Below are 26,087 nucleotides of genomic sequence, written 5' to 3'. Positions count from 1 at the left end.
CCAAAGAAGATAAAACAATGCTTCCAGGGTTGGAAAAACCCCAGAGCCTTGGGGCAAGAGCTTTAAGCTATTTCCTGGGGGCATATAAGGTTCTTATGGAATGGGTAGTCGTATTAATTTCAGATGGGTCTCATTTGAATTTAAATTGGAAGTCATAGTACCCTTTTTAAGAGTCAAAGTGATTTGGGAGACCCCCCCTACGCCCATCATTTCCCAAAAAAAAATATCCATACAAAGTTTTGAGACATCAGTTGTGTCAATTTATTTCAATGCAGTTACAATATTGCCCAAAATTTTTGCCTTAATACCTTCAGATTTATTATAGTAGCAGCACCAGTAAATATAGTAGCAGCAGTAGGAGTACAGTTAATAGCAGTATTTTTAGCTTTAGTAGCAGTAGTAGTAGTAGCAGTAATAGCAATAGTAGCAGTTGTTGTAGGAGTAGAATCATTAGTATTAGGATGCAAATATTGTCTTTTGGTTAGTTCAACATCCCCCAAAACAAGCGTTGTAAGTTTTAATTTCACACACGAAACTGTTCCTAAGATATTGCTGATGGGCCCTTTTTACAACCTGCATACGGATGGCAGGTTGTCATCCATACAACAGAAATACTATCTGAAAATTTCACCATAGGCTGTGGATTTTGAGCTAGCTAGAACTGTGTGTATTCATGCTAGTGTTGGGCGATATTCGATATCGATATCGATATATCGATATATCGGACGAAATATCGATATCTAATATCGAAACGTAAATATCGATATCGAAAACGATATTTCGGAATTTTCCAGTATTTTCAGCTTTTCTCGCCATCTACTCGTGAACGACCAACAGAAAAGGTCCCACAGAGAAAAAAGTTTTCCAAATCTTCCACAAGAAGAAGAATAACCTATGAAATCCAATGACTCATAAGACGGAGCTAATGAATGCTCCTGAAACTTTGAAATAAACAACAATGACATTGTCATTCCTTATCATTCCACAGTTTGTATGTTTTTTAATGGAATGATTGTAACTTTTGTTAACTAACAGAGGAATGTGCGATTTTATCTAGTTTTATTTAGAATTTACCGCAATTTTGAAAAAATCATAACATGTCTGTGTTGGTAAGTACATTTTCATGCTGGAAGTGCAATATCCTCCAAATATGTGTAATTAGTCTCAGTTAACAAGTTTTCTTGTCATATTTACAAGTTGAATCAAGAAGGCACACTTGTGCCTCTTTAAAGAGGCGACCCACCACGATGTTAAGCGATTTCCGGTCCTAGAGGTCGCAGAGAGATGGAGGCGATTGCATTTTGTAGCCCAAGCTCAAACTAAGAAACGTGCAAAATTCCATCCTCCTCCGACTTTATCTTCATGGGGTAAACTGGGCCGGAAGTTTCGACCCTCCCACCACAGCCTCCCTTTAACGCTGTCTGATCGGGCTGAAATTTAGAGGTTAAGCTTTACTAGGGCCCGGGAGCTTATCCCCGAAATTTCAGATCAATCCGATCATTTCTTCCCTGTTTTCCAAAAACCAGATATAGCCACTTAATGTTCATTTCTCTTTTTTTTTATTAGCCACGCCTACAGGCCACAGTTGGCAACGGATCCGGGTGAATGAGGACTCATTCGAAGCGGAATTTGACCTGTTAGGGCCTTTTGATATTTTCAGACCGAAAAAAATTTCCCCCGAATTTACATTTACGAAAAACCTCGTTTTCCTATAAGAGCCCATGTTAAATTTTCCCACCACAGCCCCCCTTTAACGTTGCTCGATCGGATAAGCTTAGCTGAAATTTAGAGGATAAGCTTTCCTAGGGCCTGGGAGCTTATCCTCGAAATTTCAGCTCAATCCGATCACACCTTCCCTGTTTTCCAAAAACCAAATATCAAGTTTTGTGGGGATTTGCTTGCCTCAAAAATAGATAGCAAAGACTAAAAATACTATAACAATTGTTTCTGTGGTAAAGTGGTCGCTACTACTGACTGTCAGGCGGAAGACCCGGGTTCGATTCCCAGTTAGAGGATTTTTTTTTATATTGAATTTAAAGTTTAAAAAAGAAACTCAGTTTCTTTTTTAAATCCAATCTATTAAATCCTTCGGCTCAACAGGCGTCTCAAGAAGAATATCACAGTCGGCCTTCAGGTTACAGGTAAGTCTCCACTGCTTTAATAACATGCCGTATATCCGCATGCTCGAAGACAAGTTTAAAAAAGAAAATCTTACTGCGCATTTGATTTGAGTATTCAGGAATTAAAAGCCTTAACAAAAGAATCTTCAACAGCGGGGGGTTTGGGGTGCGGCAGCCCCCCAACTTTAACTCCAGACACGATCAGCTAACAGTTAGTCAAGCAATAATAAGTAATTAACTGTAAAAAATGTGCAGAAATTATTTGAAAAAAACTACGTTTTCTAAAGAGTTAAAGAGGCTGAGTCACAAGTTCGAATCTTAAAACGTACAGGCATTAGGAGGTACAGTTGGGGGCTGCCGCCCCCAAACCCCCCACTTTCGCAACCTTTAAATAAAAAAAAGTTTTTTAAACTGAAAGTAAGGAGCGACATTAAAACTTAAACGAACAGAAATTATTCCGTATATGAAAGGGGCTGTGCCCTCCTCAACGCCTCGTTCTTTACGCTAAAGTTTTTATTGTTTAAAAAAATGAGTTGTGAGAAAGTCAAACTTTAGCGTAAAGAGCGAGGCGTTGAGGAGGGCACAGCCCCTTTCATATACGGAATAATTTCTGTCCGTTTTAAATTTTAATGTCGCTCCTTACTTTCAGTTTAAAAAAATTTTTTTTTATTTAAAGACTGCGAAAGTGGGGGGTTTGGGGTGCGGCAGCCCCCCAACTGTACCTCCTAATCCCTCTACGTTTTAAGGTTCGAACTTGTGACTCAGCCTCTTTAATTCTTTAGAAAACGTAGTTTTTTTCAAATAATTTCATTAAGGGTCTCCTAGAAGGGTCGTGATTCTACCTGGTTGATAACAAATTAGGCTATATGAAAACTTTGTGTGGAGTTATAGCCTAGTAAAGTGTTGCTCGAACAAAGGCTGTCACGCACCCTGTTTGAATGAGTCACCCTTAGGTTTATGTGAAATTCCCAGTAAGATTCTGGAAAACTTTTATAAAACTAATACAAACTTAACCTAGACTAGGCTATAGTGGAGGGGTTATATTGGATAAAACCTCCCAGTGCTTGGCTAATGCATAATCTTTGATAAGTAGGCTATCCTGATCAAAATACACTCCTCCTAAACATTTAAAACATTTAAAGCAAACTCTGTCTTCGGTCGCCTTCTAAAAACAGTCTTCCATAAACCCCAGATCAGCCGTCTCACCAAAGCACGAATATACTCTGCTTCGGTTGCCAGCATTATGCTCTATTCTGCTGAGACTTGGTCGCTGACTCAGACACAGACGCTGAAGGTAGATGCCATCCAGACGAAACACCTCCGAAAAATCGAACGCTCCCGATGGCCCGACAGGGTACGAAATTCAGAAATCCTCAGGTCCTTCAAACTCCCACCCCTGTCCGAGCAGCTTGAGTCTCGCTCGCTGCGTTGGTAAGGTCATCTGCTCCGTCTGCCTGCCCAAACACCCGCCCGGCTCATCTTCGATTTCGACCCAGCTGCAAACGGCTGGAGGCGTCCTAGGGGAAGACCACGCACCAGATGGGTGGACTTCATCCGTGATTGGCTCGCCTCCAGTAACATCAACCCGGCTGAAGTGACAACCCTCGCCCTGAACCGACCACTCTGGAGAAGACTGACGGCGCTGAAGACTGGTTCCCTCTACGCTGGTGACGCTGCCGAGCAAGAGCTTTAAGTCAAAGTAAGTCAAAAAGTCCCAATCTTGGGCACAATGTATAAGTTTAGGCTGTTGGTATTGGTGGTAAATTTGCAGGTGGCACAATAATTTAGCTAAGATGAAAGTAAATACATCATTTGATGCCTTTTTTATGCTCTTTCATAATCCAATAATTGCTTCTGTCGCAAATTGCATCTTTAGCCCTTAAAGGGGCCCTGAAGGTATTTTATTTGAATTATGAAAGAGCATAAGAAGTATCAAATGATGTTTTCACTTTCATTCTAGTAGATTATAAGCTCCACTTCAAAGTTACCATGAAATTTACCCACCCCCACCACCCTAAATTGCAAAAAAATAACCTGAAATGTTTTCAACAAAGTTACAAAATTCAAAAAACAGTTCTACATTTTTTGACGGCATTTGTAAACTCGAAACATTAGGAAAACAGTTTATATTTGTGTTGCCCAATAAATGAGGTTTGATTGTTATTTTTTGGAATATATTACTCTTGAATAACTTATTTATGAATAAGTGATATGTTTTTAACAACTTTTCAGTAACTTAACTACTGTTGATAACTTCTTTGTGTGGTTAAAAAAATTAAATACCTTTGGGGCCCCTTTAAGGGCTCAAGATGCAACTTGCAACAGAAGCAATTACTGAATTATGAGGGATGTCACCCCCCTGATGGAAGGGCAACCCAGCTTACCTAGCACTCTGCAACGTCGCTTGACTCCTGGATTGTACCTTATGACATGCGCAAGAAATACTCTGATTGACAAAAAGCTACCAAAAGATGTGAAAATGCTGACCCTCATGCCGACCATACCTGTCAAGCAGAACTCTCGGAGGAAGATGAGCCTTAAGCTCCGACAATTATTTTTTTACTATTTATATGTTTTTACGACTTTTGTGCTTTCACACTAGTTCATTTTTTATGGATGATTAAATGAATCTTATTCGTTTTCATTATATTCGATGTTAACTGACCACTTTGAAAGATGTGTACAAGTCGTAAGAAAACTAGTTTTTGAGATTTCAAGATGGATATATTATGGACATATTATAGACAAAATATGGACATAATTTGGCTGAAAAGGAAACATTTTTGGATGCTCAAGGGACATATTCATTGACCAAAAAGTTCGCAACCCTGTATACTCACCCTTAAGGCCTGTTTATTAATAAAATCATCATTGTGACAATGATGATGTGACAATGATGTGACAATGATGGTTATGGGGCTTATAGCCCCATAACCCAAAATACTTTTATTAATTCCCAGCTGGGTAAGTGTAGAAGTAGAATTTCTCAGCCCACCTCGTAAAAATCAGGGTTTAAGTCAGGTACAGGGAACCTATGCTAGGTAAATATGCAACCTCAGACTGGTATAGCCTCGTACGTTGGTGATAAAAAGTATCAATCAAGCTTTTAGACCATAATTTTAGCTCTTCAACTGAAATTAACAACCTCCCTTTGCCACACAGGGTCAGGAGGCTTAAATTATAGTTTGAAGGTTAGATTGATACTTCTATTACCACGGCACTAGTTTCTTTTCCGAACAGTCCGAGGTTGCATAGGTCCCTGTGATGAAGCTGGTATGAAGTATGTAATGGGTAAGTCAGAGGGCGTCTTTCAAAAATGTAGAAGTGCCCTAAAGGGTTTTGTAATGTTGCTGGTTTGTGTGTCCTGTTTTTATGCTGCTTCTATGCTCAGTCAGGAAGAATGAGTCTGATGATTTTTTTCTTTGGTAATTAAATAGTGTCACAGCCTCTCCAGGTTGTGCTCGGTTGATTTGATTATTCTTTAGGCAGATGCGTTTCCGACAACTCGTCTAGCCTAGACTCTACCGCCTAGACGCTAGGCGGTAACACTGTCTTAACTTTGAAATCTCATTAATGTCAGAGTATTGTCTTGCTACATGGCTATTGGACTAGTAGATAACATTTCTGTAAAACAGATTGGCAAAATATGATATTTTGCCAAATAATTGATATTTAGAAATTTAGCTGATAATATACTGTAATTTTTCATTATTTTCTTTTGCTTATTGATCTAGAGTACATAGCAAAATCCAACCCTATATGCCAAATCAAATCCCCACATTTGGTCCATTATTTGCTGGTTGGTGCTACCACTTTATTTAACAAAATCAGTTCCATTGGATTCTATTTGCCTCTGAATGTTTAATATATTGCAGGTCCAGGTCTCTACCAGTTTTTGAAAAATGCCAAGTCCTTTGTGTGAATATTTTACAAAAGTATCGGCTAAGTCTGCACTATGCAAAATATACAAAAAACGTGTTGCTACCTCTGGAAATACCACCAACCTTAATGCTCATCTCAAGACAAACCACAAAAAAACAATACCAAAGCATAAAAGGAAGTACATCGGCCGGGGGTGCCAGTGTTAACCCTGATTCTGATTCGTATCCATCTGATGATGAACATGATTCAAGTCAAATTGTCCCATCACATAGCCAAAACTCAACCAGACCTTTGAGTCAAGCTAGTGACCCTACCCAAGTTACCCGTGATAGAAGTGACCAGACTGACTCAGGAGCACCAAGTGCAAAGCAGCCGAGAATTGACTCGTTGTTACAGACCAAGTACAGTGCAAAGCACCCGAAAACTGTAAAAATGAACAAACTGGTTGTGATTTTCATTGCAAAAGATATGCAACCCCTCTCTGTTGTTTCAAATCCTGGGTTTATTGATCTGGTGCAGGGCCTTGACCCCAATTATACTTTACCATCCCGAGCTAAAGTGACAAGAGATCTTCTCCCAGAAATCTATGTTGTAGAGAAATTGAAACTGCAGGAGGCGCTAAAAAAAAGTAGGACATGTTTCACTTACGACAGATATATGGACCTCCCGGGCGACTGAGGGTTTCATGGCTGTCACTGCACATTACATTGATGAGAAAGGCTGCCTCTGCAGCAACGTGCTTACTACTGCGAAAATTGAAGAAAGCCATACTGCTGATGCTATCACAGCTCATCTTCTGAAAATTGCCACTGAGGGGGGGGAGTAAGGAAAAGGTTGTAGCTGTAGTTACCGAAAATGGAGCAAATGTGGTACGGGCTGTAAAGGATGCTGCATCTGCTGTAGGTACAGGCTGGAGACATGTTTCGTGCTTCGCATATACTCTGAATTTGATTGTGAGGGGTGCTATTGATGATACTGCTGACTTGTCACCTCTTGTTCAAAAAGCTAGGAACATAGTCAGCTTTTTCAGACGTAGTGTTGTAGCTGCCGACAAGCTGCGCCAGGTTCAGATCTCTATTGACAATGTTTGCACCAAAAAAACTGATACCTGATGTGACCACTAGACGGAATTCGCTTCTCACTGTGTTGCGTAGTCTACAAGATTTGAAAGAGTCGGTACCAAGTTTGCTTGTGCTTCTCGGTAAAGTAGATCTACTACTCACTGAAAGTGAGTGGGATGTTATTTCAAACGTGATCGCGTTACTTACACCTTTTGACGAGGTCACAATCGAGCTCTCTTCTGAAAGCTATCCCTCCATCTCAAAAGTCCTGCCTTTATCCAAGATTTTGAGACGCCACCTTGTTCAGGTAGATTGTGGTGGATTTTCAAATGTCGCCGAGGACTTCCACAAGGCTTTGATGGAGAAAATGCAAGCTAGGATTATAAGCCTCGTCAGGTCACACCCGTGACGATTGCCACATACCTTGATCCGCGTTTCAAGAAAATGTATATTTCCCCTGACGATCTTGTCTCGGTTGAGGGCAAAATAGCAAGAGAGATGGATTTGACCTTGCTGTCTGCTGAATCCGTAGCAGCAAGTACAAGTACCGTCACAAACCCCGCGAGACAGCATCGACAGGCTCATGACAGTTTGTGGGGCTCACATGACGAAATTCTGGTAGTCAACTAAGGACGTGGTTCGACAGCAGCCGAGTCTATCATGGCTCTGCAGCTTTTTAACAGGGACTCTGTAGTTCCAAGAAAAACGGATCCACTCAAGTGGTGGAATTCTCGCAACATGGGCTCTCAGAAATATCTGTACGAGGTTGCCATGAAATTTATGTCTGTGTCCGCCACCAGTGTCCCTTCTGAGAGAGTTTTTTCCAAGGCCAGTCAGTTGATCACCGAGTGGCGAAATCGACTCTCTGGGAAAAACATTGACATGTTGCTGTTTTTGAATAGCCAAATATAGCCGCATTTTTTTCTTAAGCCCAAGTAGTTTCATGTCTGGGTTTTCGTGATATTCTTTCATATAATCAAATTTGGTTTTTTCATTGTTCAATGTTGTATTATTCGAAGTTTTTATAAAAAACAATGATGCAAAATACTCTTTAACTACGATTTTCATTATTTAACTTTGCCAAAAACAAGTGTGTATCGCAGCCAAAAACGGTTCCGAAATATCGATATCGATTATCAAATATCACAAGTGAAAATATCGATATATAGATATATCGAAAAATCGAAATATCGCCCAACACTAATTCATGCTGCTTCTACGGTTACTGTAACTAACGATACTAACACATTTAGTTGAAACGTTTAGCGAACGATTAGAAGGAGTTCTAATTAAACGAAAAACCTATATACATGCAGGTATTAAAAGGCCATATAAGGACATAGGCAGCGATGCTCTATCATAGCTAGTAATATCATTGATATTTTAAAGGAGCTGATTTGATTGAAAATCAAAAGTTATAGTGCCCTCTTAAGAGTAAAAAATGATTGGAGGCCTCCTCTTTAGCTCATAATTTTCCAGACACTTCCAATCAAAATTTTAAGACGGCCATTTTGTTCAGCATAGCTGAATGGCCTGGTAACTATATCTCAAGGGTTATTGGGTTGGTCAACCCCCTACAGTTATGTTTTTTGCCCTTTGTGCCTAAAAACTTAATGTTGCTTTAAAATTGAATCACAACACACTTTCTTTATTGTGGTTGTAAAACCGCCAACTCATTAATGCAAAAAAAACAGCAGAGGGTATTTATCTTCAAATTTTCGAGATTACCTCTATCACTATGTTTACTCATAGAAATTCACTAGTATAAAAGGAAGTAATTATCCAGGCTGTAAAAGAGCACAGACATAATTCTTTGGGAATGGCATTAACTTTTATCAGGTCAACTAGAGGATGCATATGATTAAATTAAACACTACTATTCGTGTCATGATTTTCAAAAGAGTGTATGTTGTTAAAAATTGCTGTAAGAGTTTCTCAAGCATATAAATAACAGGCCAAACTATAAATTCTTAAAATAAAACAGGAAAGATTCAAACAATTATTTTCTTTTTCCCTGAAAAAGACTATATCAATATAAAATGCACAAAAATTAATTAAAAATTTTTTTCCACAAAATAAATTTTTCAAAAAACAAGTAAAGAACTCCATTAATCCAAAAATGAACAAAAATAGAATCAAATAATCTACCAAGCCTAGAACTACCACAAATCATATCCATAAATAAATGAAACCCAAAATGAACAGAAAATAAAATAAATAACAGAGTCAAAGTCAAAAAGAGCAGAAATTAATATGAGTAGGCAAAACGCCTATGCTTTCTAATAGCCAGAATATAATTTGTACTTTACTGAACAAATTCTTTCAAAAGTTTTCGCTTTTATAACTTTAAGAAATCAAAAATTAATAAAAAAAATCAAAGATTTTAAGAAATAAATACCAGCATATGTATATTAAACTGACAATGCACATTCATTTAAATTTCTTTTCAGTTAAGTACAAATTATGTTTGTACTATATTATATTTGTATATTTGTTATTTTTTTTTATTAATAACTGTAAAAAACGAAATTTTGGTACCAATAGAAATATCAGAGGAATCGGATTTTTATGCTGACTTCAAATATATAAGTTTCATTAAGTTTTAGTTTTACCCATCAAAGGTTACGAGCCTGAAAAAATTTGCCTGATTTCCCCTCTCTCGCCACTTTTTTCTCAAAATCGTCCGATCAAAATTTTGAGATGGTTAATTTTTTCAACATAGTTCAAGGGCCCAATAACTATATTTTTTGAAGATAATATGACCCCCATAGCCCCTGCGGAAAGGTCTTTAAGTTATAAAATTTGCCCATTGTTTACGAATAGCATTTGTTACTGGGAAGTATGCATACATTTTTCGGGTGGGGAGGACAAATTTTCTACTAGGGGGATTTTGCACGTGGAGAATTTGATATGGAAAGGAAAGATTCCAGGTATTGAACTTTTCAGGGGAAATTCTATAATGGGGGAATTTGTCAGAATTCCTATACGAAATTTCTTTATATGTCTTGCTTTCTTTTTACCGATTCAATTTTACTCGTGGGCATGTTAAGGGTAATTGTCCGGGGTAATTTTCGCCAGGCTTGAATTGTCAAGAGGATATTTCCTTGGAGAGGGGATTTTTCCGTGGAGGCACAGCCAGATATATCCCGGCGTTATTTAAAAAACGATCATAAATTAAATAAAAAAAACAAGTTTTTCAACTGAAAGTAAGGAGCAACATTAAAACTTAAAACGAACAAAAATTATTCCGTATATGAGGGGGGTTGCCCCCTCCTCGACACCTCGCTCTTTACTCAAAAGTTAAAATTTTGTCCCAATAATTAGCTTTTTTTTTATAAAGCGCCAAAAAACTTTAGCGTGAAGAGCGACATGTTGAGGAGGGGGCGACCCCTCTCATATACGTAATAATTTCTGTTCGTTTTAAGTTTTAATGTTGCTCCTTACTTTCAGTTGAAAAACTTGTTGTCTTTATTTGATATATATATATATATATATATATATATATATATATATATATATATATATATATATATATATATATATATATATATATATATATATATATATATATATATATATATATATATATATATATATATATATATATATATATATATATATATATATATATATATATATATATATATATATATATATATATATATATATATATATATATTTTTGTGTGTGTGTGTGTGTGTGTGTGTGTATATATATATATATATATATATATATATATATATATATATATATATATATATATATATATATATATATATATATATATATATATATATATATATATATATATATATATATATATATATATATATATATATATATATATATATATATATATATATACTTTAACCATCGAATAAAGTGCCAAGGATAGTGAAATGAAATCTCTTTGTTTCTATTGGTTAAGTAAAAACTTACTACTTCTACTAATAATAATAATAATAACAACTCGATGCAGCACCAAGCCGCCTGAGTCCAATACAACTACGCACACGCCTCCTCCATCCCAATCTGTTCAGAGCCTCCCTCTTTAAACCCTCCCAGGAAGTTCCATTTTCCTTAAATCTTTTCTTACGACCTCCCCCACCCCAGCCGAGGACGACCTACTTTCTGTTTAGCCCTAGACGGTTGGCCAGAAAGGACAGTTTTTTGCGAAATGTCATCCTTCATCCGCAGAACGTGCCCTAGCCATCTTAACCTATCTCTCATTATGGCCCTAGGAAACGAATTGGTCCGCACTTTTTGCACAGCCTACTGTTTGAAATACGGTCAGTCAGTCGGGTACCCAACAAAATCCGTAGGCAAATTCTCTGAAACATCTAGTAAATCTTTCTCCATTTTTTGGAGCAATCACGCTTATAAACCATGCTTGACCACTGTCATCACAGTAGCGTCCATTATCCTAATCTTGGTTTGTAGACTTACCTTCCTATTTTTCCAAACTTTTTTCAAGTATGAAAAAACACCCTGGGTTTTGGCTATTCTATTTTTAACATCTTCACTGCACCCACCGTCTTTACTACTAATGCTACCAAGGTAAGTGAAACTGTTCACTTCATCTATCTTTTCGTTACCAAACGTCACCTTTTTATCTTCACTTATTCCTAACCTTAGCGACTCAGTCTTCTTAACATTTATTTCCAAACCTATTCTAGCGCTCTGAAATCACAAAACCTCTAAAAGCTCATTTATTTTGCTCAAACTTTTATCTAGGATGCTTAAATAATCAGCATAAGCTAAGTTCAGGACTTCCCATGTGTAAGTTGAAACTTACAAAACCATACAAATCTTTAAAATAAAAGAAATATGAAATTCTTTGGCGACAACATTCTTTGAAGAGGCTATAGAAAAGCTTGTCCACATATACGACGAATGCGTCATTCTTTTCGGTCATTATGCGGAAAAGTAACAGTAAGCCTATCACTTTTTTGGTAATAAAATTATTGTTTTATGAACTTTTCTTTTATTTACAGCCTATCGCAGGCCATGTTAAAATAGGTGAATTCACTGAAAACAAAAACATCATTGGAAGAACTGTAAGAACCTCAAGATCTTGACAGCAGAAGGGTGTGGGATCGAAGCAACGTGCTCAGGTGCTTACACCTAGCTTTTTTGTAGAAGAAGATTGGATGTAACCAATGTGGAACTTCATGGCGTATTAGAAGATTAATTTTTTCCATCGGGTAAGTCTTATCAGCTTAAAGACCTGAAGGTTTTTCTTTAAGATTGTTAACCAGGTAGGCCTAAAGACACTTTGTTGGATGGTCTAGCCGACAAAAACTAAAAAGTCTGGAAACAAACTAATTTCCAGGTACACAGCTTTCTGCGTGGAAAGATTGTGGGCGTCCAAATTCTAGGCTCCTCAACAGTAAACTCCAAGTTTATTGCTTTGCATCGTAAAAAGCTTATCAACAATTATTCTGCTTGCGCAAAACAAGATCAGAATATGGTTTTCACGTTTGTTTCTCCTTCAGAAACCCCCTCTTCTTCTGCATCTCCTGGCAACATTCCAGAAGATGAGTGGTATGTGTATTATGAACCCAATTTTCTCTGCTCCTGATCCTCTCATAGAGCGATGCTATGAAGAACCCTAGGACAATTTTCTGGACTCTCATTTAGATGCCGATTCTGTCGTTGGCACCCGTTATGTAGAAGTTGCTATTACAAAACCTAAAATAGAAGTCTTCCTCTGGTGTCTATAGAGTTATTGCAGTCCATTTGAAACACGCTTCTCACGATGCATCTTTCTTTTCTTAATCAGACGATATTCACCCAGGGGATAGTCCCTTCTTTCTTCCTTATTCGAGATCTCACCCTCATTTAAAAAAAAAAGAAGAAAATCCGCCCTTCACTGGTCATCGTTCGTCCGATTATCGTCACTGCATCCCTCTGAAAGCTCTTCGAGCTGCTGTTTTTAACATAATTTGAAGAAATAAGTTACATCCCTCCGGATCCGTTTGGTTTTAAACGAAGATCAGGATGTGCCGATGCCATAGCTGTAATTGCCAATATTTTGATCGTTGCCGATGCTTCCGGATTATGCCTCATCCTTGTTGGACACGCATTAAACGCGTCTTAAACACGACATTAAAAGCTACTGCGAAATAAAGGCATGCCACTCACCCCTTGCAGTAGGTTTGTTCTAGTTAAGAAGGGGGGTCCGGCAAGAAGTAGTCAAGCCGCCCAGTCTTTTCAATAGCTGTCTTATAGAAGCTCAAGATCTCTGCCCATCCTCTTTGATTTTTTTTTTCCTCAATCATACTGTCTTTGGTATGCTATGCTGACGACATTTTGGATACAAGCCGAGCCCTCCAACGAATCACAGAAATTTTCACTGTTAAATCGGATTGCAACTCATTAATCTGCTAAATTATTCTTTCTAATTGGAAAATGGTTAACTTAGTTCCATTTGTAGCCCTTGGGAATAGTTCTGTCCAGCGTGTGGACTACCTCATTAATCATGGCCTACACACAGGTTCCTCAATCCGCATACCCGTACGTTTTTCCTTGATTAGCTCAAATGTCGAACTTTAGCAGCTTAGGCTTCTATTGTTTCATGCAGACTTCGGTTCAACCGGATGCTTCTGGTTAGTCTTTATAATGCCATAGCACTTTCTCACATAATTTATGCTGCTCCCTTTTGGAAACTGCTAAGAAAAACCGATCTGCATAAAATCAGTTCCTTGTTTTTCCGATTTGCTAAATATCTACTCTGTCTGGCTCCAAATAAATAAAAGTTCAAATAGGGATAAAATCCTTTTAATAGACAGTTAAGATTATAACAGTGATAGAAAATCACAAAAATACCAGATATTTCGATCACATATGCAGTGGCCGTCATCAATACTAAAACTGGCTTCATGTCTGGTCTATGTTTGGCTCCATGGTGCATCAACTCACAAATTGCTGCTAAATTTGAAATAGCAAACCCAGAAAAGCATCGGTTGCTAGACGGATTGCAAAACATAATCGCACAGTCAACAAAGGGTTGCCACCCGGTTAAAAAAAATCACTAAATTCTTAAAAAAAAATCATTAGATCAGCTCATAAATCACAATATTATCGACTAGAATTTTAATACTCTTTATCAGTGTAATTAACAATTGTTTTCTTTCCTTAACATGTTCTATACATGTGCACATATAGTAAGGGGGTAAAATTACCCCCCTAGTATGGAAAAATAACTTTAGATTGATATTTTATTGTTTCTCAAGTGAAAAATACCCTTGGAACTTTGAAAAATTTCTTTTCGCATCTTTTTGAAGAGAATAGAACAAAATCCTGGCTTCCTCCATGTATTTTCCCAAATTGGCACCCTTGGCTTATAACCCGATCACTGAAAATTTGTTATCGGTGAAGTAATCGAAATATTTACTTTTTCTTCTTTTTTTTCTTGTAGATTCAAAACCCTAATTTTTTTTCCAAAAACCTAACTTTTTCTCCAAAAACAAGCCAAACCTAAGGTACAGTTTTGGCACCTTTCAACTATAGTAAGCCAAATGACTATCTTAAACTTTTGGTCGAGCAATTTTAGGGAAAACATGGACGTGAGAGGGGAGCCAGTAGCTCTCTGATATTTTTGGTGAAATAAAAGGGGCACTAGATATTTTTGTTTCCGTTAAATGAACCCTATCCCGATATTCTGGGACTGCTAGTTCTACACGATAACCCCTGGGGAAAAAAATGAGACGCATCAGCATGGGCACCCATAAGCTGAATTCCAGGGGGGGGCAAACCTCAACTAATTGGCACTTTTAATGCTATATAATAGAAATCTCAGAACAAAAATATAAAAATAAGGCAGCATCATTCAGCCAGGGGGATCCCCCCTGCCCCCCCCCCCCATATGGGCGCCCATGCGCATACGTGATTTTTCTTCTGGCAATAAAGACAAACCAAATTAAATTTTTTTTTTATTATTAATTACTTCTTGTAGGATTCATTCGGTTGAACCATGAATCTACGCGCTATAAGGTGGAAAATCACTAGATTTGAGAAAAACCACTATTGTTAGAACAAAAATCACTACAATCACTAGCGAGAAATAAAAAATCACTCGGCAACATAAAATCACTAGAAATAGTGACTAGTTAGTTTTTTTCATCTTATCATGAGATTATTTGAAAAAAACTACGTTTTCTAAAGAGTTAAAGAGGCTGAGTCACAAGTTCGAACCTTAAAACGTACAGGGATTAGGAGGTGCAGTTGGGTGGCTGCCGCCCCCCAAACCCCCGCTTCCGTATATAAAAGGGGCTGTGCCCTCCTCAACACCTCGCTCTTTAAGCTAAATTTTGACTTTCTCACAACTCTTTTTTTTAAACAATAAAAACTTTAGCGTAAAGAGCGAGGCATTGAGGAGGGCACAGCCCCTTTCATATACGGAAGCGCCTCGCTCTTTACGCTAAAGTTTTTTATTGTTAAAAAAAAGAGTTGTGAGAAAGCCAAACTTTAGCGTAAAGAGCGAGGCGATGAGGAGGGGACAGCCCCTTTCATATACGGAATAATTTCTGTTCTTTTTAAGTTTTAACGTCGTTCCTTACTTTCAGTAAAAAAACTTGTTTTTTTTTAAATTTAATTTTTGAACGTTTTTGAATTGATGCAGGTTTTGATTTTGGCTCACCGTACATGAATAATTAAAACAATATTTGCATATTAATGTTACTTTTATTTGGTTAAATGGCTTTCTCGAAACTTGTTAAATTTTATTTACGAACGTTTTTATTAGTAATAAATATACATAACTTACGAATTAACCTACATAACGAACTTCTATATTCATATATTAGAATACGAATATTAGGGGGCTCGCCTACTAGTCAATACCTCGCTCTTTAAGCTAGAGTTCGAATTTTGTTCCAATTCTTTAAAAATGACCCCTTAATCACAAAAGCCGTTATTTAGAATAAATAGATCTTATGAACGTACTAAAAATTTTTGGCTTAAAGAGCGAGGTACTGACTAGGGAGTGAACCCAATCATACACGTAATATTTTCTGTTCGTTTTAAGTTTTGATGTTACTCCTTATTTTCAGTTGGAAAACTTGTTTTTTTATATTTAATTTCTGATCTTTTTTTTAAATTATGCTGGGAAATCCGGCGCCCCCTTCATAGCAATGGCCCTTCCCCCATGAAAACTTCCTTCATGGAAAGATCCTCCCACATAACCCCCAACCTACCCCCCCCCCCTACTACCAGAAAAAATCCCCCCTGAAAACGTCTGTATACTTCCTCATAACCAATACTATGTGTTAACATTGGGCAAAGTTCATAACTTTCAGCTCTCCCGCCGGGAACTTCGGGGGATTAAGTCATCCTAAAGAGCATATTTATCATATTTTCAACCATGCTGAACAAAATGGCTATCTCAAAATTTTGATCAAGTGACTTTGGGAAAAAAATTAGCGTGGGAGGGGGCCTAGTTGCCCTCCATTTTTTTGGTGACTTAAAAAGAGCACTAGAACTTTTAATTTCCGATCTAATGAGTCCTCCCACGATATTCTAGGCCCACTGGGTCGATACGATCACCCCTGGGAAATAGAAAAAACAAACAACCCTTCATCGGTGATCTTACGTATGGCAAAAAAAATATAAAAATCCACATTTTTACATATAAGTACTCGAAACCTCTGCGGTAGTGTTTTTGGATACTCTGCACCTGATGACGCATTTTACATTAAGGTTCTGTTATTTTTAAGGGGTCTTTCTCCCTTTTTTTCGAAAATCAGCGAAATTTTCTCAGGCGCGTAACTTTTGATGGGTTAACTTTTGATGGACTAAACTTGATCAAAGTTATATATTTGAATTCAGCATTAAAATCTTATTCTTTTGATGTATCTATTGGTATCAGAAACCCGTTTTCTAGGGTTTCGGTTACCATTGAGCCAGGTCGCTCCTTACTTACAGTTCGTTACCACGAACTGTTTGATTCAAACCTCGCTTTGGCAACAGGAATTTACGTCACGCAATGGCTAGTGCACGTTCTGTGGATGAAGGATGACAGATTGCCGAAGATTTTCCTTATCGGCCAACCGCCTAAGGCTAGACGGAAAGCAGCTCGTTCGCGGTTGGGGTGCGAGCATGTCATAAAGAAAGATTTAAGGGAATTGGGAACTTTCTGGGGGTTGTAAAGAGTGAGTCTTTGAATAGATTGGGATGGAGGAGGAGCGTACGGAGCTGTGTTGGCCTCAGGTGGCTTGGTGCTGCGGTGAGTTGTTAGTAGTATTTGTAAGAAAAAAAAAATATGTCTCCAGGTGGGGAAATATTAATTTCACTTTTGTTTCAGATCTGGGTTCAAGAATTTGTTTTTCTACCGGCAAAGGTTTGTCTAAAATTAGGGGTTTGTTATAAAAAAGATATATTCCTGTTTGGAAGAAGAATAACTGAATGCCTTAAGAATGTATTAAGCACTATACTTTAATCAGGTATTCACATAAATCTTTACTTTCAAAAACTCTTTATTTTTTTCCAAGAAGACTCCTAGGAAGATTTTAAGGGTTTTGCTTTCAATTAAATTGGTCATAGCAGTTTTTAGTCACATAGCGAAGCTGCTTGGTCAATTTACTTGATCAAATTTGCCAGAAACCGTTTAGCAAAGGCTGCATAGTAGCTAAATAATGTAGAAATTTAAATATGTGGGAAAAACAGATATCAATGAAATTGAACCAAGAAATGCAGGGAGTTACTTACCTCTGTTTGCACCATTCGTCCAAATCTGTATGCAAGTGATATGCAAGGAATAGGCCTACCTCTGTAAACAAGGCTTTAAATTACATACAAATGCCAAAAAAAATGTTGCCGGTAGCTTAATTGGAGACTGAACTTAGCGAACTGGAAAAAAGAACAGCCACTAAAATAAAAATTTGAGTTTCTACCGACTCTATTCAAAAACACAACAAAAACAAAGCAAATTTGACTTTATTGAAAAAAACAATATACAAAGTTAGCTCTAATTACGAAATAATTTTATGCAACAAAAATGGACTTGCATCTTACAAAGAAAAAATGAAATTTTAGTTCGATCACTGTGAAACTTTACAATTTTAACTAGTGAACTTAGAGAGATTCATTCTAAAAATGCGAATAACGATCCTTATAATTTGGCTCGTTGGTGCAGTAGTTTTTGTTATTTTGGCCAGTGTTTCAGCTTATATATGAAAACATGACAACCATGTTTTAATTTAGTCAAAATTTGTAACCAAGGAATTTCTATATGAATAATGTACGTTTCTACAGCTCGCTTATTAAATATCCAATAAAGATTTTTTTTTTCATATTAGGCTCTTAAACGAATACGAATGTAACATACTATTATAAAACTATAGTCTTAATATTCGATAAGGCTAACGAAGTAATAAATAAAAATAAAGGCGCACGATCCCTGACATGTCGAAAATGACTAAATGCATTATTGGTTTGTTTATAAGTTTTGAGGTTAATAAGGTTAAATGGGAGGGACTATAGGGCCTGCCTCTTTCTTAATGTGAGGATAATAGTAAGTTAAAAAGTATAGTCTGATAAAAAAGGGTAGCTGAAAAGTTGGCCAATAGTATAAACTTCATTAACGATGCTCTTTTCATAAGGTGTTTTAGAAAGCACAAAGTAAAGGTGTAAATGGTCCCAGGTGAAAGGGGAGCTCGATTACAAATGATTAGTCATTTCGATCGCGCAAAGTTTTCAACGCCTAAATGTATTGGGCCTCGTTTCAGTGGCGCCATTTAACGGAAATGTAGGGTGGTGGTGGAAGGGCCCTATCTAGGGGAAGGGGGTTCAGGCTTGGAACCTCCTCAACATATTTTGTCCGACTCGTTGAAACGTAACAAAATACAAATAAACAAATTTTTATGCATTAAAAATAAATTGTAACCCCCTCCTCTCCCAAAAGAGTACCCCCCACAGGCATAAATCCTGGATGCACTCTTAGTGGTGGACTTCTTTTAACTTTATTAATGAGAAAACGAAAACGATATTTTTTAATTTTGGGGGAAGAGGTATCTTTTAATGAAAAAGCCAAGAAAAAAATATCTTTCAAAATTTAATGGAAGATAATTTCACCCCTCCATCCCCAGTTAGTGTCCCTTCATAGTTTAATAATTCTATAATGTTTATTAATTTTGAAATTCTTTACTTTCAAGCTCCAAGACTATTTTCATTCCTAGTTTTTCAGGAATACCAGGATCCTTAATTCAGGTTTCCAGGATCCTTAATTCAGGATCCTGGTTTCCAGGATCTTGAATTCTATTAGGCATCAAGCTTAAGCATTTTTAACCCTTTATTGGATCCTGTCTCCAAAGTATATCCCGTTTCTGGCGTGAGGGCAATCCAAACCAAATTGTTTGAATTTAAAAAGAAACTTTTCAATCTATTAAAATAGACAGCAAAAAATATTAACCCTAGTTCAATAATACGACAAAAGTTCAACAAGTGAATAGTGACAGGTTCATGTAGATTGCTTGTTAGTTCCCAAAATGTTTCTTCATTTTTACGTGAATTGTTCAGGCTGTTGGGAACCTTGATGACGAATAATTTACAGTTGTTTCGTTCACATGGCCTAAGGTTTCCAATGCTAACCTCAAATTCTATTAGGGTTCTCGAAAATCGCTGCTAATAGGAGTAAATATAATTGCGCTAACTTCACCAGCTAAACCATGCTTGGCCCACTCTGATCACTCTATATTATTTTGTCTTATTTGTTTCCAGTTTTTCTCATAAAAAATATTCCAACGCTCCCTGCCTCCAAGTTCGACATTCGAGATTTTATTTTGGGTACCCGTCTTGCTGGTTTTATTTCGAAGGGTAAGCTGTAAGGACAGCATGTTTTCTAGGGCTATAAACGAGATAAAGGTTAAAAAGTTCCACGGCTGAGGAATGACAGATTGCCAAAGATCGCACTTTTTGGCCATCCATCTAGGGATAAATGAAAATTAGGTCGTCCCCAAATTGGGTAGGAGGAGATCGTAAGAAAGGATTTAAGGGAAAGTGGAACTTCTTGGGAGACTGTAAAGAGGGAGGTTTTAAATAGATTCAGATGAAGGAGGAGCATGCTTAACTTTGTTGGCCTCAAGCGGCTTGTGCTGCAGTGAGTTGTTAGTAGTAGTAGCAGCAGTAGTAGTGGCAGCAGTAGTAGTAGCAGTAATAGTAGTAGGAGTAGTAGTAGTAGAAGCATTAGTAGTTGCAATATATGAGTAGAAGAATCGTGAAGAATTTTAAAGCTCCGGATATAACGGCAAAATAAGCTTTGCCACACGAGGAATTGTTCAAGTGTATAATTTTGAAGTTTGAGCCATCACATGCTATTTTCTCATATCTTTCACCTGGTAGAGTGCTTTGTCTTTCGTTTTGGTTTCTTTTTCTTCCTTGATGGTTTTCTATCGCGCTTGCTCTGGTCTTTTACAGAGGGATACAAATTAGTTATTATAACAGATCAAAAGGACCCTATACTCCGATCAAAATTGTACGTGAAGCTTGAGTAAACTGTACTATTTTTATTTTTCCAATTTCTTAAGTGAAATACCAACAAAAAGTTACTTTTTACAAAAATCACAAAAAAGACATTTTTCAGAATTTAAAGGGGGAAAGGCAAGGAAATATAACCAGAACAAAAGCCGTCTCTGCCTCCACTCGCTGAATCCAGTGGTGGATCCAGAGGGGGAGGAGGTGGCGCGTGCCCCCTATCGTAGTCTGAAGTAGTGTAATTTACTTAAATAAGGCAAGTTTGCATTAATTAAACTTGGTCCTAACGCAAGTTTGTCACATCAACCTATTGTGTCCCCCCCCCCTAAAAGAATCCTGGATCCGCCCCTAGCTGAATCCCCTGAGTACTCTAATTTTCCTGTCAGTTATGCTGGATTTTAAATAGATTATTGCTAAAGATGTACATACATTTTTACTCCGACTTGGCGCGTACATACGTACGTACAGCAGAGGTTATCTTCGGGACTGGGACTAAATTTTTTGGTTTCAGTGAAGTTATTTAGAAATTATAATGAACAATATGAGAAATCCTAAACATATCTAAACTTATTTTGAAGGGAGTCTATAGGCATGAAATACCCCTCCCATTGCGTATGTAACAAAATCTAATGAACCAGGCGAATTTTGGAGCGAAACTAATCGCTCTCTAGGCTAATTGCTTGAAGATTTGTTTTGCAATGAATATTGGAAAAAATTACGGACCTTGGCTTTTTTAAATCAAAAATAAAACCGAACTTTATAATAACATTGTCTTAAAAAGTAAATAATCCTTATAAGGGCATTTAGATCTACGGATGGTCAAATTGATAATCTGGCCGTAAAAATAGAAAAATAATTTGTCTGTATTCGTTTTTACGTTCGTACTTAGCTTACCAAAGAACAGAGACACAATTTCATAATATCATTTAGAGTGTAGGGGGAGAGCCACAAAAGGAGGCAGCGGTAAGGGAGTAATTTCAAAAACTAAGAAATTAAGGAATTAAATTATAAAATAAGAAGTCAACAGAACAACTATAAAAGTTTCGAGCGCTTGTGGTGAAGAAGGATCACGGATTCAGTGACTCACTTTAGTGTACGTAATTAGGGGGAGCTACCATGAAAAATTACTCATTATATACGAAAAATTTTTACTTTTTTAATAAAATTATTATCAAAATTATTATAAAAAATTATTTTATAATTTACAATTATTATAAAAGTTATTATACTATAAAAATTATTACTAATTATATAAAAATTATACGAAACATTTCTCATTATATACGAAACTCCTATTATTAAATAGTAATTTTTATTTAATTTCAACACACGATTTTATGATTTTCTTGCTCTTATATACAAGCACAGCCCCAATGGTCCTCCCGCAAATAGCCACCCCGCGCAAACAATAAAAAGAAACACTACGCCTAGATCAGAGAAAAGGTTAGATTGACTAATAATAACGTACTGAAACGGATTAATCTTGACAAATTTCTGAATGATTAATGGCTATGTGTTCCAGGTCCTTCATCATTTCGACCGACATTATTCTCAAAATTTTGCGGTTTTAGATAATTATCAGCTTTCCGTCTGAATTGTATCCCCCTTTCTCCGATGTAAAATACACCCCCTATAATCAAAACATAAGAACATCTCTGTAATAACGGTAATTACAATATAAACATCATGTTGATATCAAGCATCAATTTGTAGTGAAAGACAATTAAATTGTTTTCGACTGCGATAAGGTATAATTTTAATCAAATTTAATAGGAATTGAACCGATAGACAAGGGATAATTATTTATTTGAACCTAAAAATAAGAAAATCCCTAGCAAAGAAATGAGGAAGTCCAAATAATACTGCAAAAATAACTAAAAGAAATACCACCAGTTGCGGATTCAGAAGGGGGGGCGAGGAGGGCACGCGCCCCACTAACGTAGTCAAAGTAATGTAATTCACTTAATTAACGCAAGTTTGCGTTAATTAAACTAGCTCCTAACGCAAGCAAGTTTATCAGATTAGCCTATTTCCCCCCCTAAAAAATCCTAGATCCGCCCCTGAATACCACTCCTATTATCAACAAGCTAATGGCAACTACATAAATTTTTTTTAAGAGATCCTTTAAGAGAGAAAGCCATATTTGAAAAAGAATTGTACCAGACAAGTGCCAAACTCATTAGCAATATGACAAATCATTGCCCTTTTTGTATGCCTTGTTGTACAGGGCGGGAGGGGGTATTTAAAAATACACTATTGTCCTTTATGATATTTATAAAGTGTCAAAGGTCGCCTCTTTCGTGTTTTCTTTTTCTAGTGGACAGTTTAAAATCCTTTGACACACGCGAAATATAATCGTTTTTTTTTACGACAACCGGTGTAAATTGCTGACAACTAATTTGATCATTTTAAGAATAGCTTTTTCAATCATTGGACCATTCAGTCAAGGGTGTCAGAAGGGAGGGAATCAGAGGCCCAGACCCCCACATACAAAATCTTCAAATCTCCCGAATTTCTGTGCACCTCTAATTCGACTTTTGAAATGGAAGTATATTTTCTTTTTGTTCTCTCTTAGAAAAAAAAATATTGCGTAATATAAAATGTAAAGGACGAAAACAAAATCATTAACATAAAGTTTTTACTTTAAATGTGTAATAGTTTTAAATTAAGGTGTTTTTTTTTTCAATTAAGGTGCAAACAGAGGTAAGAGAAGCTAAAGACGTAAAGGACGAAAACAAAAGCCTTAAAATAAAGGTTTTACTTTCAAGGTGGAATAGTTTTCAATTAAGGTGTTTTTTTTTTCAATTAAGGTGCAAACATAGGTAAGAGAAGCTAAAGACATAAAGGACGAAAACAAAATCATTAACATAAAGGTTTTACTTTAAAGGTGGAATAGTTTTCAATTAAGGTGTTTTTTTTTTTTTCAATTAAGGTGCAAACAGAGGTAAGAGAAGCTAAAGACATAAAGGACGAAAACAAAATCCTTAACATAAAGGTTTTACTTTAAAGGTGGAATAGTTTTCAATTAAGTTTTTTTTTTAATTCACACGTTATGCTGAAACTAGCAGCAGGAAAAAATAAAAAAGGGAAAACAAACCGCAAAGATTTTAATTCCAATTTTTTAAGCAAGTTTAAAATCTTTTTTTATATATCATTTTTGACTTATTAATCTCTATAAGGACAAACAGTAAAAAAATTGCTTATTTTCTAAGATTTAAACCGAAGTTACCACGGTCACGATAGCGGTTTTTTTATTACATTGGTCATGCCTAGTCACCGGTTTTTTGCGTTTTTTTTTGTAAAATAGGGAGTATACAAGAGGGAGGAATTTTGATTTTGTATTATTACAAAAGGGGGGAATTTTGATTTTGTATTATTACAAAAGGGGGCAATTTTGATTTTGTATTATTATGAGAGTGATGGATTTTGATTTACTTTTTATATATCATTTTTGACTTATCAGTCTTCTCTAAGGACAAAAAGTAAAAAAATTGCTTCTTTTCTAAGATTCGAACGAAGTTACCACGGTCACGATAGCGTTTTTTTTTATTATTTTGGTCATGCCCAGTCACCGGTTTTTTTTTGTTTTTTTTTGTAAAATAGGGAGTATACTAGAGGGAGGAATTTTGGTTTTGTGTTATTGCAAAAGGGGGGAATTTGATTTTGCATTATTATGAGAGTGAGGGATTTTGATTTTGTATTATTGCAAGAGGGAGGAATTTTGATTTTGTATCACTGGAGTGCACACACTGAGAAAATTCGAAAGCAACTGACCATTCTAAAATGGTTGAAAAATGGCTTACACAAATAACAAATTTACTTAACAAACAAAAAGCGACAAAAACCGGTGAGTTAAGGTGTGAAGCTTTCCTATTTATGCTCCATAAGCGTAAATGGGTTATAAAAACCATTGTAATGCTCATAATTTCCCTAGAATAATCCTCACAAGAAAATATAAGCCAGATTATCGATGATTGCCCTCTTGTTAGCTAGCCGGGTATTCCAAAAATGATATTGCCTATTTTTGTTTACATAATACTAGCTTAGAAAGAAAAAAATGAGTGTAAGAACACTCAGCAAGAACGGAGGGTTAAAATGTATATTTCTAAATCAAGAAGGAGGGGCAATTTGTTTGTTTTTCTTTCGATGAAAGTACAATTTTTTTAAGATATGGGGGAGGGGGCCAACTAGGGGGGCACATGCATTCCCCCTACTCAAATGACTCTCCTGATAAATCCTAAAAAACTGAAAAAAAGAGAGAAGCCAAAAATGGTTTAATAGTTTCTAAAGAGAGAGAGAGAGACACTTTCGAGCTTATTCAGGCATCAAGTTCCATACAAAATGAGTCACTGGTGTTGGAATGAAATCATGTATTACGGATGAAATAAAAGTAATTTCAATGAAATTTGTAATTTGAAGATGATAATTAATTTTATCGGAGGTAAAAAATTACAAAATACTAAGGGGTCAAGGGAGATCACGGCGGAACTAAGAAAAGTAAAATATGCACTTGAAAGGTGGAGCCGTTCCTAGGAGGAGGTGGGGGCAACCACCTCAGATGTCCCAGGCACCGCAGCTGGGGGCGTCAAGGCCGGAGGATAGCTCACTTTGATCCAATTTTTCACTTAGATTCAGATTTTTTATTGCTTACATTTGATTCGGGAGGGGGCACTGTAATTAATATTTCCCTCGTCACCGTCTACCCTAGGAACAACACTGCTCAAAGAATATAAAGGAATACAATATCAACTAATGAAATAGCCACCTAACGCTTAGTTTCTTGATCTTGACTAAGGCTTCCTGCTTTATTATAAATCTTACAAAAGGTTTTAAGAAAGAAGTAAAAGTTGATATTTATAACAAATTTGTACTTACTTATAATATGGTACACAGTCAAGAAATGAAGTTGGGTTAATGATAATGAAATATACCGAAATATGCTGGAAATAAAATACTTTAGTAACAAAATTATAAAAACTACAACAAATAATTATGGTGGAGGGGGTGCCGAAACACATTATATTAAATACCTACCTAACCCAATCAAAATAGCATCTCTATATATTAAATATTTAATAAAAAAATATACCTACAACGTAGATTTCAACTGAGCCTATGCTAATATTCTTTGGATACTTCCGGCCAAAACCCGGCTATTGTCTTATCTGTGGATCCAGATTCTCGAGTGTGTACCATATAATACGGGAGGAAGGCCCTATCCAGGGGGTTTTAACCCCCCCCCCCCTGAAATGTGTGTCCGACTCGTAAAAGCATAACAAAAATGACTATAAACAAATTTTTGATGTGTTTTATTTTTGCGTGAGCCCCCCCCCCCCCCGCCGAAAAAAATCTTGGATGTGACCCTGTCCTAAACTTTACTTATCTATAAAATTTAGGTGCTTTAACTTTCAAAGAAATGTTGTTTATTCTAAACTCAAAATTGGATAATTTCCTAATCTAACTCATTATGCTACATACAAATATTCAAACGGATTGTTGTAAATGAAATCTATGCCTGGGGGGAGGGCTTTCCGTGAATTCCAAGACTGTTATG

The 26,087-nt window shown here is 36.5% G+C and overlaps 1 long non-coding RNA gene across 1 annotated transcript in view; it reads right to left on the bottom strand.

Moving 5' to 3' along the window:
• Positions 1 to 26,087, bottom strand: part of LOC148947496 (uncharacterized) — a 204,854-nt gene that overhangs the window by 168,089 nt on the left and 10,678 nt on the right. The window contains exon 2 of the long non-coding RNA XR_016142365.1: positions 17,771 to 17,911. This is a non-coding gene — a long non-coding RNA (uncharacterized LOC148947496). The remainder of the gene's footprint in view (positions 1 to 17,770; positions 17,912 to 26,087) is intronic.

Source organism: Artemia sp. Qi Xiang Cuo, chromosome 10 (assembly GCF_049724085.1).
Source record: "Artemia sp. Qi Xiang Cuo chromosome 10, ASM4972408v1, whole genome shotgun sequence".
In the NCBI taxonomy this organism is placed as follows: domain Eukaryota; kingdom Metazoa; phylum Arthropoda; class Branchiopoda; order Anostraca; family Artemiidae; genus Artemia; species Artemia sp. Qi Xiang Cuo.
Note: the sequence above shows the minus strand (reverse complement) of the source record. Positions and strands in the feature narration are given on the sequence as shown.